Source organism: Ascaphus truei, chromosome 4, assembly GCF_040206685.1.
Source record: "Ascaphus truei isolate aAscTru1 chromosome 4, aAscTru1.hap1, whole genome shotgun sequence".
NCBI classification, from domain to species: domain Eukaryota; kingdom Metazoa; phylum Chordata; class Amphibia; order Anura; family Ascaphidae; genus Ascaphus; species Ascaphus truei.
The window spans coordinates 54556502-54571834 of NC_134486.1; the positions used below are offsets into that span (position 1 = coordinate 54556502).

Below are 15333 nucleotides of genomic sequence, written 5' to 3' on the forward strand. Positions count from 1 at the left end.
TTGTGAGGTTTGATGTCAGGGTAGGAGAAGGTAGGATTATAGAGATCACAGTTCCGAGGTCAGGGCTGGAGAAAACAGCTTGGGCGCGGTCACAGGCTGGAGTTGGCAACCGGGAGTCCAGCAAAACAGTATCTTGCACAGGCAAGGAAGAGAGGGGAATGCAGCCTTAGGCCACTTGCGAGAGTGCGAGCTCTTGCTGCTGTAGCACAAGCGATCTGTGCTCACAGTGTTGGGGGCGTGGCTATAAAATCATGAAGCTGGTTCGCTGTGATTGGCTGAACCGCTCACGTGACGCGACTGACACTTGAAAATAAACTTTGTCTTTTCAAAACGCGGCCGCTCTGTCGTGTGAGTGCACGCGCACTAGGAGCGGCCTCAAGGGATCCTGCACTTTGTGTTTGGGGCGTGTGCAAGCGCCATCGCACACAGTATAAACTCAGCCTTATAAAGGGTGCAGGCAATAGATCCAGAATGAGGCTGACTTCCTGCATCAGCGGTCATGTTGGTAGAGGCAGATGTCCTGTCTCGGGGGCCATGTTTGGGGATCCTTATAATAAAAGACAAGCATAAGGGGCAGCAGATAAAGGGCAGTATACAAAGACAAGCCGGAAGAGAGGGCTTAAATAGGACAGGTTGGAGACAGGAAAAGGTGCAGGCTATAAGGTTTCCTGGCAGCACTTGCAGGAGGAACAGCAGTCCCAGTGGATGAGCGGGGCAACTGCAGGCTGGGAGCAAGGGCTACTAGTACATGTCAGGTATGAACCTGACACATGGATTGATTGAGAAACAATGTACTGTACATCATCTATTGAAAAGTCTCTGCTATAGCCCATTGAACTGTTTTGTCAACCATAAGGAAAATGAATACAATTATTGTTTTTGAGGTGTAATTGTAACATACAGATACTCGGGCTGCAATGTGATCTCAAACACAACTTGATAAAGAAACCATAACACAATCACTGTCAGTGGGCTTATGAGAAACAACGGATTGGATGTTCGAGTATAAAAAATACATTTTAAGAACCTTTTTTTAAAAACAATATATTTGTATGGAGTTTTTATATGTTCACTATATAAACATTTTTTGTCATTTGGATTATTCATGGTTATTTATGCATTTCACAGAGCTTTCTGCTTCCTCGGCTCACCTCCTTTCCCTGCATTTATTTTATTTTTTATAATTTAGAGGGGAACGCTGCAATTGTTTTAATGCATACTACTTTTAAGACTTTTGTGTGTGCATTTAATTAGGTTTGTTCTTTATATTTGCTTTATGGTTCTATATACTACATTATATATTTCTTTCTTAGTTGTTGTTGGTTTTTTTTTTCCCAAGCCTACCTCCATCTGCTCAGGGCTTTTCTTAAAATCCCCTTGGAGGGCCTGGTGCATGAAGGGTATGTGACCATAGGCCAGCTCTCCAATCATTGTTTATTTTTTCCATTAGAGAGAAGCCTCATTCCGCTGTACCAGTGTGAATTGGAATAAGGAGAACTTTGACAGCAGCCAATGCATTTTTGAAGTGTTCACCCACTATATCTTCAAGATTCCTGATGCCATTTGTGAAACCTACAGTTTTCAACAGACTACAAATGGATTACATGCTATCTTAAGCTGGACCATTCCGCTGGGACAACGTTTATTGTGAATTCGGGGTTTTAATGACCAAACACTTGTTTGAATATGATGAACTTGTGTTTTTTAATGCCCTTACAAATTTTTGACAGGTCTGAAAATAGTGTTTTAAAGCTGACAGCACTTTTTTTTTTATTTTTAGTTGAGCATTTACTTTTGCAACACTTTTATACTGCATCTTAAAATATTTAATAACTCCTGAATGAGACTTCTCCAGGATTGGCTTAGACCCTTCTATCCTTCAGTCGTTTCATGGACTTTAATATAACACCAGAATAAATAAATATGAATTGTAATTCAGAAATGGAGATGTGCAAATGATATGGTTGGGGAGGGTGGAAGGAAGGAGAAAACCTCCCCAAGACAGCCATATTAAATTTGGTGATGACTGTTTATAATGTCTTTGTGTAACGCCTGTATGCCCGCAGACCTGGCCAGTCCCCAGTACTGAGGTGGGTAAGGGTATAACACGCACCCACAGCAGTGAGGGCGTGCCTGGAGTGTGGTAAGATGCGTTGCTGGGCCTGGTGAGAAAAGGGTTAACGATATACTTGCTTAGTCCGGGGTGCCAGAAGTCGGAGGGTTAATGTCCAAGAGCCTATGGTCTGGGGCAGGAGAAAGCAGCGTAGTGAGGTCCAAAGCAGAGTCCAGGAGTAGATAGGTACACGTAATCAAGCCGAGCCGAGATCAATCCAAGGGTATCCAAACGGGCAGGGACAGGAACAAGAGCTGCAACAGAGAGCAGAGCTAGGCAAAGACACTGCACACAGGAGCCACAGAGAAGCTATACTGAGCGACGACGGAGAGGGCAGACTGTGGTTATAAAGGAAGGAGGTAGCAAGGGGTGGAGCGGAGGCCTGTCTGGGTGCTCGCAGGGATAGGTCCAGGTGAGCAGGGAGGGAGACGGGTGTGATTCCTGGTAATGGCCTGCAGCCGATGGGGGCGGCACGGGAGGGCTGGTAAGAGGATCGGGTGCGCGCGCCTTCTAAGGCTGCTGTGCGCGCGCCCTCTAAGGCTGCCGAGCGCACCCCGGTCATGTGCGTGCGAATGCGGCGTGCGCCGCGGAGGAACGGCTCGGCGTGGGACAGGTAAGAGGCTGAGGGAGCGGGGAACCGGGGCAGAGAGCCGCCATGGGGCCAGAGGTGACGGGGACCCGCTGAGAGGCGCGTATCCCCTGATCCGTTACAGTACCCCCCCCCCCCCCTTGAGGATCGGACTCCGGTCGATTTCCCCCCCCCCCCCCCCCCAAGGTTTGTGAGGAAATTTCCGACGAAATTGTTTGAGAAGAGCTGGAGCATGAATATGATGACAGGGTACCCAGGAACATTCCTCTGGGCCATATCCTTTCCAATGAACGAGGAACTGAAGTCTGCCCCTGGACCAACGTGAATCAAGAATGGACTGGATATCGTATTACCGTGGTCCTTGTATTGTGACGGGATTAGGTCTCAGAGGACGGTCCGGAAAGTGTACATTTTTGACAAAGGGTTTCAGAAGGGACACGTGAAACACAGAGGATATCTTCATGGTGGGAGGAAGTGGAAGATGATACGCTACCGGGTTGATCCGTTCAAGGACCTTGAAGGGACCAAGAATCTAGGAGCCAGCTTCTGGGAAGGAGTTTTGAGCTTGATATTTCTTGAAGATAGCCAAACTCTGTCTCCAGGTATGTATACTGGGCCCATCTGACGTCGCCAATCTGCTCGCGTCTTGTTTTTGGACGAACCCTTGCAAGGCTCTTTGAATCTTTTTCCAAGAATTTTGTAGATTGGAGACGTGAGTATCCGCTGCAGGAACACCAGAAGGGCGGGAGGAGAGGGGAAGACTGCTGGGATGGTACCCATAGTTAATGTAGAAAGGCGACTCTTGCGTGGACTCATTCTTCAGCGAATTAATAGCGAACTCCGCCCAGGGTAATAGATCCACCCAATTATCTTGAGATTCTGACACAAAGCATCTGAGATACTGTTCCAAGGTCTGATTCATTCTCTCCGTCTGGCCGTTGGTTTGGGGGTGGTAACCCGAGGAGAAGAGAAGGGAAATGCCAAGTCTTTGAGAGAACGCTCGCCAAAATTTAGAGATGAATTGAGTACCTCTGTCTGAAACAATAGAAAGTGGCACGCCGTGTAACCTGAAAATTTCCTTAGAAAAAATGTCAGCCAAGGTAGCTGAATTGGGGAGACCCGTGAGGGGTATAAAGTGTGTGTGTGCTTAGAAAACCTGTCCACTACCACGAGGATCGTATTCATCCCCAGAGAATTAGGAAGTTCCACAATAAAGTCCATTGAAATATGCTTCCAAGGCCGTTCCGGAAGAGGCAGGAGCAGGCCGGAAGGTTTGTGTCGGGCGGACTTGCTCTGAGCACAGACCTGACAAGCTCTGGTAAAATCAAAAATGTCCTTGTTCATTTTAGGCCACCAAAAGGTCCGTTTAATAAGATCCACTGTTCTCTTGAAGCCTGGATGACCAGCAGATCTAGAAGAATGCCCCCACTCTAGGATCTTGTGGCAAAAACGTGGAGCAGCGTACAGACATCCTTCTGGAACCTTAAATCTCCTAGGAATATGAACCTGGGCTTTATTGATCTTATCCAGGATATCAAAATTATTGGCAGAAATAATATATTTTGCGTGAAGAATCGTCTCAGAAGATTCGTTAGATCCTTCCTACGTAGAGAATTGGCGAGAAATAGCACCGGCCTTGATATTCTTGGTACCGGGAATATAAGAAATCGTGTAATTGAAACGAGGGAAAAACAGTGCCCAACGTGCTTGACGGGATCCCAGACGACGAGCCCCCTCAATATATAATTAGTTTTTGTGATCGGTGAGAATGGCTACTGGCTCTTTGGTACCCTCGAGGAGATGTCTCCATTCTTGCAGAGCTAATTTGATAGCCAAAAGTTCACGGTTCCCGACATCATAATTTCTCTCGGCCGAAGAGAATTTCCTGGAAAAGAATCCACATGGATAGAGTTTTTCTTGTGAAGAGGATCTTTGTGAGAGTACTGCCCCAGCTCCCATATCAGAAGCGTCTACCTCCAGAGTGAAAGGTAGGGATGTATCCGGATGCTGAAGGATGGGAGCGGAGACAAAAGCTCTTTTGAGAAACTTGAAGGCTTTGATGGCTTCAGAAGACCATGCTGTAGGATCAGCACCTTTTTTGGTCAAAGCCGTAATAGGTAAAGCGATAGTGGAGAAATTACGGATGAATTTTCGATAGTAGTTAGAGAAACCAAGGAAACGCTGAACGGCTTTTAGGGAATTCAGCAGCGGCCAATCCAGAACAGACTTCAATTTCTCAGGATCCATGGTGAAACCCTTATTGGAGATTATATAGCCAAGGAAGGCTGTGGAAGATTGGTGGAAGAGACATTTCTCCATCTTCGCGTAGAGGCTGTTAGCACGCAGCCGAGAGAGGACCACCCTGGTGTGACTAATGTGTTCTTCCAGGTTCTTGGAGAAAATGAGGATATTGTCTAAATATACGATGACGAAGATTCCCAGAATGTCCCGGAAGATATCATTCATAAATTCTTGGAAGACGGCAGGGGCATTGCAGAGGCCGAACGGCATCACTAGGTATTCATAATGACCCGAACGTGTGTGAAATGCAGTTTTCCATTTGTCACCGTCTCTTATTCGGATGAGATTGTAGGCTCCTCTCAGGTCGAGTTTGGAAAATATAGAGGCTCCCTGAAGCCGGTCATAGAGTTCCGAAATTAGAGGAAGAGGGTACCGGTTTTTGACTGTAATCTTGTTAAGCCCACGAAAGTCGATACAGGGTCTTAAAGAACCATCCTTCTTTTTCACGAAGAAGAAACCGGTCCCGGCGGGGAGGTGGAATTTCGAATAAACCCTTTCTTAAGATTCTCCTAAATGTAGGTCGCCATAGCCTCGGTCTCGGGCACAGATAAGGGATATGATTTAGACTTGGAGTGTAGTTCCAGGAATTAATTCGATGGGACAGTCGTACGAACGATGAGGTGGAAGAACTTCAGCCTGAGTCTTGTTAAAGACATCCGAAAAGTCGTGGTATACCTCTGGCAGGGAAGAGAGAGGAGTAGAGGCGTTGAGACCAGCGAGCACGGTAACGGGTGGTGTCACCGTCTTCTCCAAGGTAGGAACCCACTGGATCGGTAGTACGTTGGTCCAATCAACACGCGGGTTGTGAAGCTGGAGCCACAGCAGTCCCAAAATTACCTGGACCGTAAGGGAGTGGAAGACGTGGAAGACATCGAAGATGATGATTTCAGTATGACCATCCGCGGTGGTCATGGTGAGGGGAATAGATTCCCAAATAATGAAGGCTGGTTGGAGCGGTCGGCCGTCGATTGCCTCCAGGCCGATGGGCGACTTCTTCTTGACTAACGGGATTTGATTATTGCAAGCATAGTCGTGATCCAAAAAGTTGCCACCAGACCCGGAGTCGATGAAGGCTTCAACCTCTACCTTGACATTAGGACACACGAGTTATGGGGAGAAGGATTCTCTTCGGTAGCTCTTTGGGGGAAGAGGGGCAAGGAGAAATGGTACCCAGTAGAAGCCCCTCTACCTTTACTGGGCATTCTCTTTTCCCGGTTTCAGGCGACAATGACGTAGTTGGTGTTCTGGGGAGCCGCAGTAGTAGCAGAGACCCTCATCTCGGCGGCTTGTTCTCTCAGCGGCCCGAAGCTGTTGGCTACCGATTTGCATCTGTTCGGGGATGTCCAACGCAGGAAGAACCAAGGGAGGAGACCTAGGAGAAACAGGCAAGGGAGACAAAAAACGAGGGCGCTGGCGCTCGTGGCGTCGCTCTTGAATGCGCTGGTCCATCCGGATGCTGAGGGCAATGAGATCCTCTAGAGATGAGGGACGAACATGAGCTGCGAGGTGATCCTTGAGGGATTCGGACAAACCCTGCCAGTATGCCGCGGCGAGAGCCTCATCGTTCCACTGGGTTTCTGCAGCGATGGTGCGGAACTCCATCGCGTATCTTGCAGCCGTCCTGCGACCCTGGGAAAGATGGAACAAGGAAGAAGCGGCAGTCTCCCTACATGCTGGTGCGTCAAAGACCAGCTGAAATTCTCACCGGAACTTGGGATAATCTTGGGTTAGGTCTGATCGGTGTTCCCAGAGGGGAGAAGCCCAAGCGAGCGCGTCGCCAGTGAGCAGAGCATAGACGTAGGCCACCTTAGAACGACCTGAGGGAAACCGAGATGGGGACATCTCGAACTGGACGTGACACTGGTTCAAGTATCCCCGGCAAGTAAGGGGGTCTCCGGCATACCGGTTAGGAGGTGGAATACGTGGTTCCAAATTACCCGTAGGTAGTGGGGCATGAGGGGACGGTGCAGCTAGAGATTCCCGCAGGGAGAGTGTAGAAAGTTTTTGCGCCACAGCGGTAACTTGGTCGCTTAAAAATTGACAGTGATCCATAGTGACACCTTGGCCCACCTCAGGGGGGTCTGCGTTTGTTGGGCTCAGCATAATGTAACGCCTGTATGCCCGCAGACCTGGCCAGTCCCCAGTACTGAGGTGGGTATGGGTATAACACGCACCCACAGCAGTGATTGTGTGCCCGGAGTGTGGTAAGATGGGTTGCCGGGCCTGGTGAGAAAAGGGTTAATGATATACTTGCTGAGTCCGGGGTGCCAGAAGTCGGAGGGTTAATGTCCAAGAGCCTAGGGTCTGGGGCAGAAGAAAGCAGCACAGTGAGGTCCAAAGCAGAGTCCAGGAGTAGAGAGGTAAACGTAATCAAGCCGAGCCAAGATCAATCCAAGGGTATCCAAACAGGGGCAGGGACAGGAACAAGAGCTGCAACAGAGAGCAGAACTAGGCAAAGACACTGCACACAGGAGCCACAGAGAAGCTATGCTGAGCGACGACTGAGAGGGCAGACTGGGGTTATAAAGGAAGGAGGGCAAATGGTAGCAAGGAGTGGAGCGGAGGCCTGTCTGGGTGCTCGCAGGGATAGGTCCAGGTGAGCAGGGAGGGAGACCGGGGTGTGATACCTGGTAATGGCCTGCAGCCGATGGGGGGCGGCATGGGAGGGCTGGTAAGAGGATCGGGTGCGCGCGCCCTCTGTAAGGCTGCCGTGCGCGCACCCCGGTCGCGTGCGTGCGGATTCGCTGTGCGCCGCGAAGGAACGGCTCGGCGTGGGACAGGTAAGAGGCTGAGGGAGCGGGGAACCGGGGCAGAGAGCCGCCGTGGGGCCAGAGGTGACGGGGACCCGCTGAGAGGCGCGTGTCCCCTAATCCGTTACACTTTGTTTTTTAATAGATTGGTGCCACTGCAAATCCTTGTACAAGAAGCAATTCAAATACCATATTGGAGAGACTTCTTTTGTATTTAAATGGAACAGAAAGCGAAAAGGAGCATAGGTGGGGTGTTCTCCAAGGTGTGATAGCTATTATCACTAGCTAATGGCCTTTTTACGTGAATAGCCTGTAATGGATTATCATTTTGGTGAATATGCTTCACATAGATTTGACATGCCTTTCAGCTTCTGACCCTGAGCATTTCCTAAAACACAACAAAAGTAGAGGAGCACTTGAAGCTTTGTTGAAAGTTGTTGTAAAAAAATAAAATGTATCTGACATGCTAGTTGACTTTGAGGCATCTAGCTTTTAAATCTAAAAATTGTACATTTATTTTAACGATCTCTACAATTTGAGATTTTTGGGGTGTTGGTTGCTTCTAAATATTTCTTCCTTTTGTGGGGGGCGGTCTACGTGTAGAGCCTCCTCCAGTAATACTTCCTGGTAATCCTCCTGCGTCCCTGCGACTCCAATACAGGAGTTCCAGGGTTGGCATAGAGTTTCACAGAGTCCCACACCAAAAGGGTATCAATCAATAAATAAGCTACTTAAGAATGCGTAATGGATAGCAAACCTCACCCTACATGTTTCGTGAGAGACGTCTCACTTCCTCAGGGGTGTACACCGGTGGAGGGTCTACATGTGGACCCACAGAGGCAAGGATCCAAGCAACCACAGAGGAAAGAGACATCAAAGGGTCCGCACAACCAGGCTTAAAGGGTTGAAAGGCTTACAAAGAAAGAAGGAATTCCAGTTCTGTGCTATGTTTTCATTTTCTTTTCCACATATTATTGCTGAGAATTATCCATCCGGTAGAGGTGCAATTTTTTCATCTTCAACTCCAGTGATGTGAGTGTTCTCTATTAACTTTCATTCATGGTGTAATCTAGGTGTACTATGGTGCAATAAAATACATTTTAATTGATTGGGTTACACCTAGATTACTGATGCAGGCTGTAAAGGGTTAATTGCTTGGTGGTGGTGTGTATGTTTATGGTTATTTCCATCATCATCATCCATCACATGCTGACATGTGAGGGGGGGGGGGTGCTGCTGACATGTGAGGGGGGGGGGTGGGCTGCTGACATGTGAGGGGGGGTGGCCTGCTGACGTGAGGGGCAGGGGGGGGAAGTGATGTGAGGTGCAGGGGGGGAGAGAGTGATGTGAGTTGCAGGGGGGGAGAGAATGATGTGAGGTGCAGGGGGGGAGAGAGTGATGTGAGTTACAGGGGGGGAGAGAATGATGTGAGTTGCAGGGGGAGGGTGTGATGTGAGTTGCAGGGGGGGAGAGTGTCATATTGAGGGGAGGGGGAAAGAATGTCATATTGAGAGGAGGGGGAGAGTGTCATATTGAGGGGAGAGAGAGAGAGTGTCATATTGAGGGGAGGGGGAGAGAGAGTGTCATATTGAGGGGAGGGGGAGAGTGTCATATTGAGAGGCGGGGGCGAGAGTGTCATTGAGGGGAGGGAGAGAGAGTGTATTTTGAGGGGAGGGGGAGAGTCATATTGAGAGGAGGGGGAGAGCGTGTCATATTGAGGGGAGGGAGAGAGAGAGTGTCATTGAGGGGAGGGAGAGAGAGTGTATATTGAGGGAGGGAGAGAGAGTGTCATATTGAGGGGAGGGGGAGAGTCATATTGAGGGGAGGGAAGAGTCATATTGAGGGGAGGGGGAGAGTGTCATATTGAGGGGAGGGGAAGAGTCATATTGAGGGGAGGGGGAGAGTGTCATATTGATGGGAGGGGGAGAGTGGCTTATTGAGACGAGGTGGAGAGAGTCATATTGAGGGAAGAGAGACATGGGGGGGATGCTGACTTGGGGGGGGGGCTGCTGACATGGAATGGGCTGGGGGATGTGGAGGGGGGGTATTGTGTGGGTGAGGGGGAGAGATGGGGGTATGAGAGATAGATGGGGAGTATCGCAAAGGTTGATAGTGAGGGGTTCTGGGGGAGATATGATTTTGATGAGAGGTGCTGGAGGAGAGATGATGATGATGATGATGATGATTTAACCCGTGTGGCCCAATTTTTTTTTTCCTTGGAGCAGTTCGGCCCTTCTCACTACGAGTTGGGCAGGCCTGCATTAGATGGTTTGCGAACATTTTGTATATTTGTTTTGGGGTATAGCGCTATAGTTGTGTAATTGCCAGCTTACTATAAATGTAACTATGACAAAAAAATAAAGGGGCTTTGTACACCAAAAATTAATTGGATCAAGTAAGATGAATTGCACCATCATTAAATAAATATTGTTACAATTTGCAGTTAAACCACATTTGCCCATATATATATTTATTTCTCACTCATTCAATGTTACATTTTGTACATTGTCAGTTACGTTCTCTATATATCCACGAAGAAAGATGTAGCAGAGTGTAGAACACCTTGTGCTCTATACAAAAGAAAATGATAAGGTATTTTTATGTACATAAATAAAAAATGCTCACTATGGGAAGCCACAGTGGTGGTTTAAACCATTTACGTACTTTTTAGAATATATTGGGCGAACAGTTCTGGTGTGTTGTTGCTACGTAACAATCTAGTTTTCTGTAGCATGAACACTTAAGGATATAATCTCTCCCATAATATTAAATTGATGACTACTGATTAAAAAAAACAATACATTAATGATGGCAAAGCCAATTGTTTCTGTTAAACAAAACTGCAACCAACTACAGAGTTCACTTCAGAATACCTAATTCTGAATATTGTCTAATTTATATATTTGTGGTACATCCCACTGTCAGCTGTTGGTGTACTCGGGCAGTAAAAAAGATAGCTCTGTAGGGGTTATTCATTAAATTGTACAATTTGCAAATATAGCTTCTAAAAGTTTGAACTAATTCTAAAGGAAATATTTAGGGGTGTGTCTCAGTGTTTCCCAACTCCAGTCCTCCGGGGAACCCCAACAGGTCAGGTCTTAAGGATATCCCTGCTCCAGCACAGGTGGCTCAGTCAAAATGACTGAGCCGCTGATTAACCCACCTGTGCTGGAGCAGGGATATCCTTAAGACCTGACCAGTTGGGGTTCCCCGAGGACTGGAGTTGGGAAACATTTGTCTAACCAACCAAATTATCTGGTTACAGCAGTTAATAATTCTAAATTAATTTAAGGGCTGCTGCTGAAGGCCTTATTTTTATTTTATTTATTTGAATAAGCCTATGAATCTTACATCGGTTCAGTGATATAGATGATAGTTGTAGTAAATTGAGTTCACACTGCAGCATGGAGAATGACCAAAAGAGTTTCACAACATTGAGTATTTGGGCTGGTCAACTTCAGTGACTTAATTCTTTGGTTTTATTCAGGGACTTTAAAGCATCCATTTTTGGTAACACAGAGTTGCAGTATGGCAATTACAGTGTTTTGACACAATGGCGTTATTAAAAGTGCAATCCCACACAGTCTGCCAGTTGAATTTCTTAGGGGCCTTTGAATGTTAAAGTGATTATCAATCAAGTGTTTTCTTTAACCCTTATCCCACCATGTCCTAATAAGAGAACCAATAAAGTAATGAGGAGGCGGGACCCTGGCTGTAGAAGCACTCTAATAAAGTCTAACTTTAAAAAAATAATGTAAAATTACCTACAGGTGTTAGATACGGGTAAAAACGGTTTCAATTATGCAGATTGCAAGGCCTGTCTGCAGTCTCTTTAGATGCCTCGGTGTGATACTGGCAATGATGTCAGATCCTCAAGGGGGTCCGCCTCTCTGTGCTAAAGGGAATTGCATCCTACAGTAGGTGGACGGGCCCAAGAACTCAGGTGTATATTGACTTTACAACTGTTTCGGGTTCAGTGTAAGACTTCTTCCTGCTGGTGTTTCCTGTCTAACAAAATAATTGTATATAATTTTAGTTTGTTCTTAAACTGAAATCTGTCTGGTCAAACTTCCTGTATTTAATGTTACCAAAAAGTTAAAATACCTTGGGGTCATATAGAATTATCTATAAATTACTAAACCATCTAACGAGCTTGGGATGATAGACTGACAAAATGTTAGACCATATTGGAAGTTAGCCAGAGAGAAAGTAATGATCCTGTGCTATTAATTGTTGGGAAGGCGCTAACTAGAATATTGTAACCAATTCTGGGGCAACATTTCCAGAACAACTGCAGACACATTAAATGGAGGTGGTTCAAATTGTGTGTGTGTGTGTGTGTGTGTGTGTGTGTGTGTGTGTATATACGTATACACATATGACTTTTTGAAGTGAAACTTCTTTGGGGCACCTACAGGGTTGTCATGGGAAAAAATGCATTGCCATGTAACGAAAAACCATAACAAAGGTAACGTAACGCTACTAATGGGCGCACACATCTGCCCGTTACGCGCATAACAGCCTGCACGGAGGTTGTAGCCAGGGCATGCACAGAAGAGGAGCTTGCAGGCCCCGCCACGTATGTGCTGTACCGCCGTTGTCCACCTCCAAGTACATTCGCGCTCCCCCCTCCAGGACGCATGCGCACTAACGGACACAGGCCTCTGCCCATGCGCACCACTGGTGGCGTGCATGCGCATAGGCACGCGGCCTAAGAGAGGACTGACCGAGGGGGAGGAGAGGAGCAAGTAACACCGGGCAGGGAGAGTGAGAGAACCGGGTCCCCCGAGATCCCAGTGCGGACACAGACACAAAGTCACACACAGACTCACTCGCACACATACACACAGTCACACACACAGACGCACGCAGAGTCGCAGAGACTCACACACATGAGGAATTCACAGTTATAACTATATTCGTGCTGTACGCGTGCGTTCTAAGTCGCACTTTTTTGTGTTTTGTCACTGAAATTGTGTTTTGATTTTTAATTACAAACAGTCACAAATACAATTTGTGTGACAGACGAAAAAGTTTCACTTAAAATTAAGATCAGAAAGTGCCCGCCAACCCGGCTTCCCCTGCGCGCCCGCCTCCAGCCGTTGAATTAGCCCGCCAGTCTCGCCTCCCCCCCCCCCCCCCTGAGCCTACCTCCTGCCCCGGGCAGCAGCCGCGGGGCTATCGGGGGCAGGGGGGGGGGGGGAAGAGTCTGGTGGGCAAGGAAGCAGCACCCACCCGGTCTAGGTCAGCCACTCATCCACCTAGGCAGTCACTCACCCACCCAGGCAGTCACTCACCCACCCAGACAGTCACTCACCCATTCAACTGTATCCCTGACGTATCCCTGAAAGTGGAGGAAACGCATTGGATTAGCAGCAGCATACACACAGGCTGTTCGTAACCACTGACAGACTCCAGCCCAGATTCTGCACTCTATTCTGCGCACAAGCAGTAGAAAGAAGCAAACAGCCAAGGATAGAGCCAGCATCCAAAGCTCAGTTTTTTCACCAAAGCGCTTGAAGAGAATCCCCACTTCCGGAAGCGGAGATGTCACTTCCGGTCTGTTGCCGCGACTACCAGGACGACGTTGGAGGACGCGGGGAGCCAATACGGAGCACAGGAATGACCCCTGTGGACGAACAGGGGCCGCCACATGCACCACAAAGCTCCCACTACCCTCAGGACACCTAAAGGCTCCAGCGGCAAAGAGGTCTCGGTTGCAAAAAGTATGAAGGAACAGCAGAGGGGAAGCAGAAGCTCATTGGCATCTGAGTCAAGAAGGGTCTGGGGTCTTACGTTACAGGCAACTACACTTCAATTACATTAACTTTGTGAGTGATTTTATCTTTGTGTTATTAAATTAAAACCTTTACATTTTTATATTCTATATTTTTGCGCCCCATATGTTTTTCTTATACTTTGTGCATAACAGTGGAGACAATGAAATAGACATAGGTTGCTGCTGAAACCCGCCAAAGAAATGTTCCAACAGATCTTCAAAGATGTTTTTTATTCCACATCAAAGGGAGCACAACTTGATACCCAAGATAAAAACAAGACAGGCAAAATATGGTGTAGTATGTCTAGAGCACAAGGGAGTGTGTGGTAGGGGTAGTTAATCCTACTCACATCTTTCCCAATAAATACGTGTGTCCAAAACTGTGGCATGTTATTCCATTGCAGTCTGACGTATATAATACAATAAGTGAGATCTTTAAAGTATGTATAATGAACAAACAGTGCACTCTGTGGGATCTGAGGCTTTTCTCTCACCGCCCCTCCTCTCGTGGATGCCGGCGTCTGGTAGTCAAGCCTCGGCATTTCTGGGTATGAGTCCCGGATGTTTCCCCCACTCTGTGCAAACTCATCTTTTTCTCTCTCTCCCTGGATTCGAATGAGCCACTCAACGCATTTCACCAGTTCCCGGCTACGTCAGGAGTATCCATAAAGCATCATAAGTGTAGAATGGGAAATCACAGTTTCTAAAAACTAACATGCCATACTGTACAATGTGCGTCTATTTACCATCCAATACCTGGCTCTGTTAGACCTTGAAGGTTTTCAATGTTCCTTCTGTATGATGCCATCAATGCTGCCCGTTATCTACAGATGCAGCAACCGTTATTCGAGCAAATCACGGAGCCGTTTTCGTGTGCGCTGCTGTACTCCACGCGGCATTAACGTGGCCAATCGCCCCAGGCACATGTGTTTATCGCGGTTGCTTTATTTGAATTTTATGGATTCTGTTTCTTTATGTGCAATGAAAAGAATGAATTGTAATGTGTACAGTGCTGTGCTACTGTGTCAATTTCAGGTGTTTAAAAACCAGAACACTAAAATGGCAGTTTCTGCACTCGCCTGCACTCGTGTCTTAAGGCGGTACGGTTGAAAGAAATCCCGCGCCATGACTTGGGTATTCCGAGCTATACAACGCATGAAGTGTTCAAATAACGGCTGCTGCATCTATAGTTGACGGAGACTCGAGTCTGCAATGTGTTGATGCAACAATATCAGGATATTGGTCATTATTACAGAAACACTCATGAAAGGGTAGAGCCCCTTCAAATTTCCTTGTGCTGCAGAGATTCACTCCAGGTATATGAAGTCCATTTAAATCAGCAACATGATAACAGACCATAAGGGGTTAACACATATGATGAACACCAAATGAGTCTACTGACTCTCCCCTAGTATGTGAGCAGCCTGGCAACATACAGAGGGTTGACCCAGTAGGTTAAGTAACCTGCTAGGGACCCCTCAAATGTATAAATAGTGCACTAAAAGTGGCTGTTCCCCTGGGGTGCTTAAGAATAAGAAATAAACGTACTCAGTTCTTTCATTGGTCTGTTCCAGTTGGCGTGCTCCAGGCTTGTGAGCAATAAAGTAGCAGGATATCATCTCCATAGGAAAGTAATCAGCGGGCACTGCTTGGACAAAAAATGGCAAGAAGGCTGGACTGTGCAAAAAATATAAAAGCCTTTATTGATTCCCGGCAAACATGGATAAAAAAGGGGAGGAGTCCCCTTTCAGCGCTCTGACGCGTTTCGTCCGCACAGGGACTTTGTGCGGACGAAACGCGT

The 15333-nt window shown here is 47.3% G+C and overlaps 1 protein-coding gene across 3 annotated transcripts in view; it reads left to right on the forward strand.

The window, feature by feature from the left end:
* Window positions 1–15333, forward strand: part of CAMKMT (calmodulin-lysine N-methyltransferase) — a 536774-nt gene that overhangs the window by 17132 nt on the left and 504309 nt on the right. For 2 of the 3 annotated variants that reach the window (XR_012800900.1, XR_012800899.1), the window contains one exon: window positions 1451–1942. The exons of the other annotated variant lie outside the window; for it this stretch is intronic. The gene's annotated coding sequence lies outside the window, so the exon portion shown is untranslated. Of the gene's footprint in view, window positions 1–1450; window positions 1943–15333 lie in introns of those variants that run through there. 3 annotated transcript variants of the gene reach the window in all.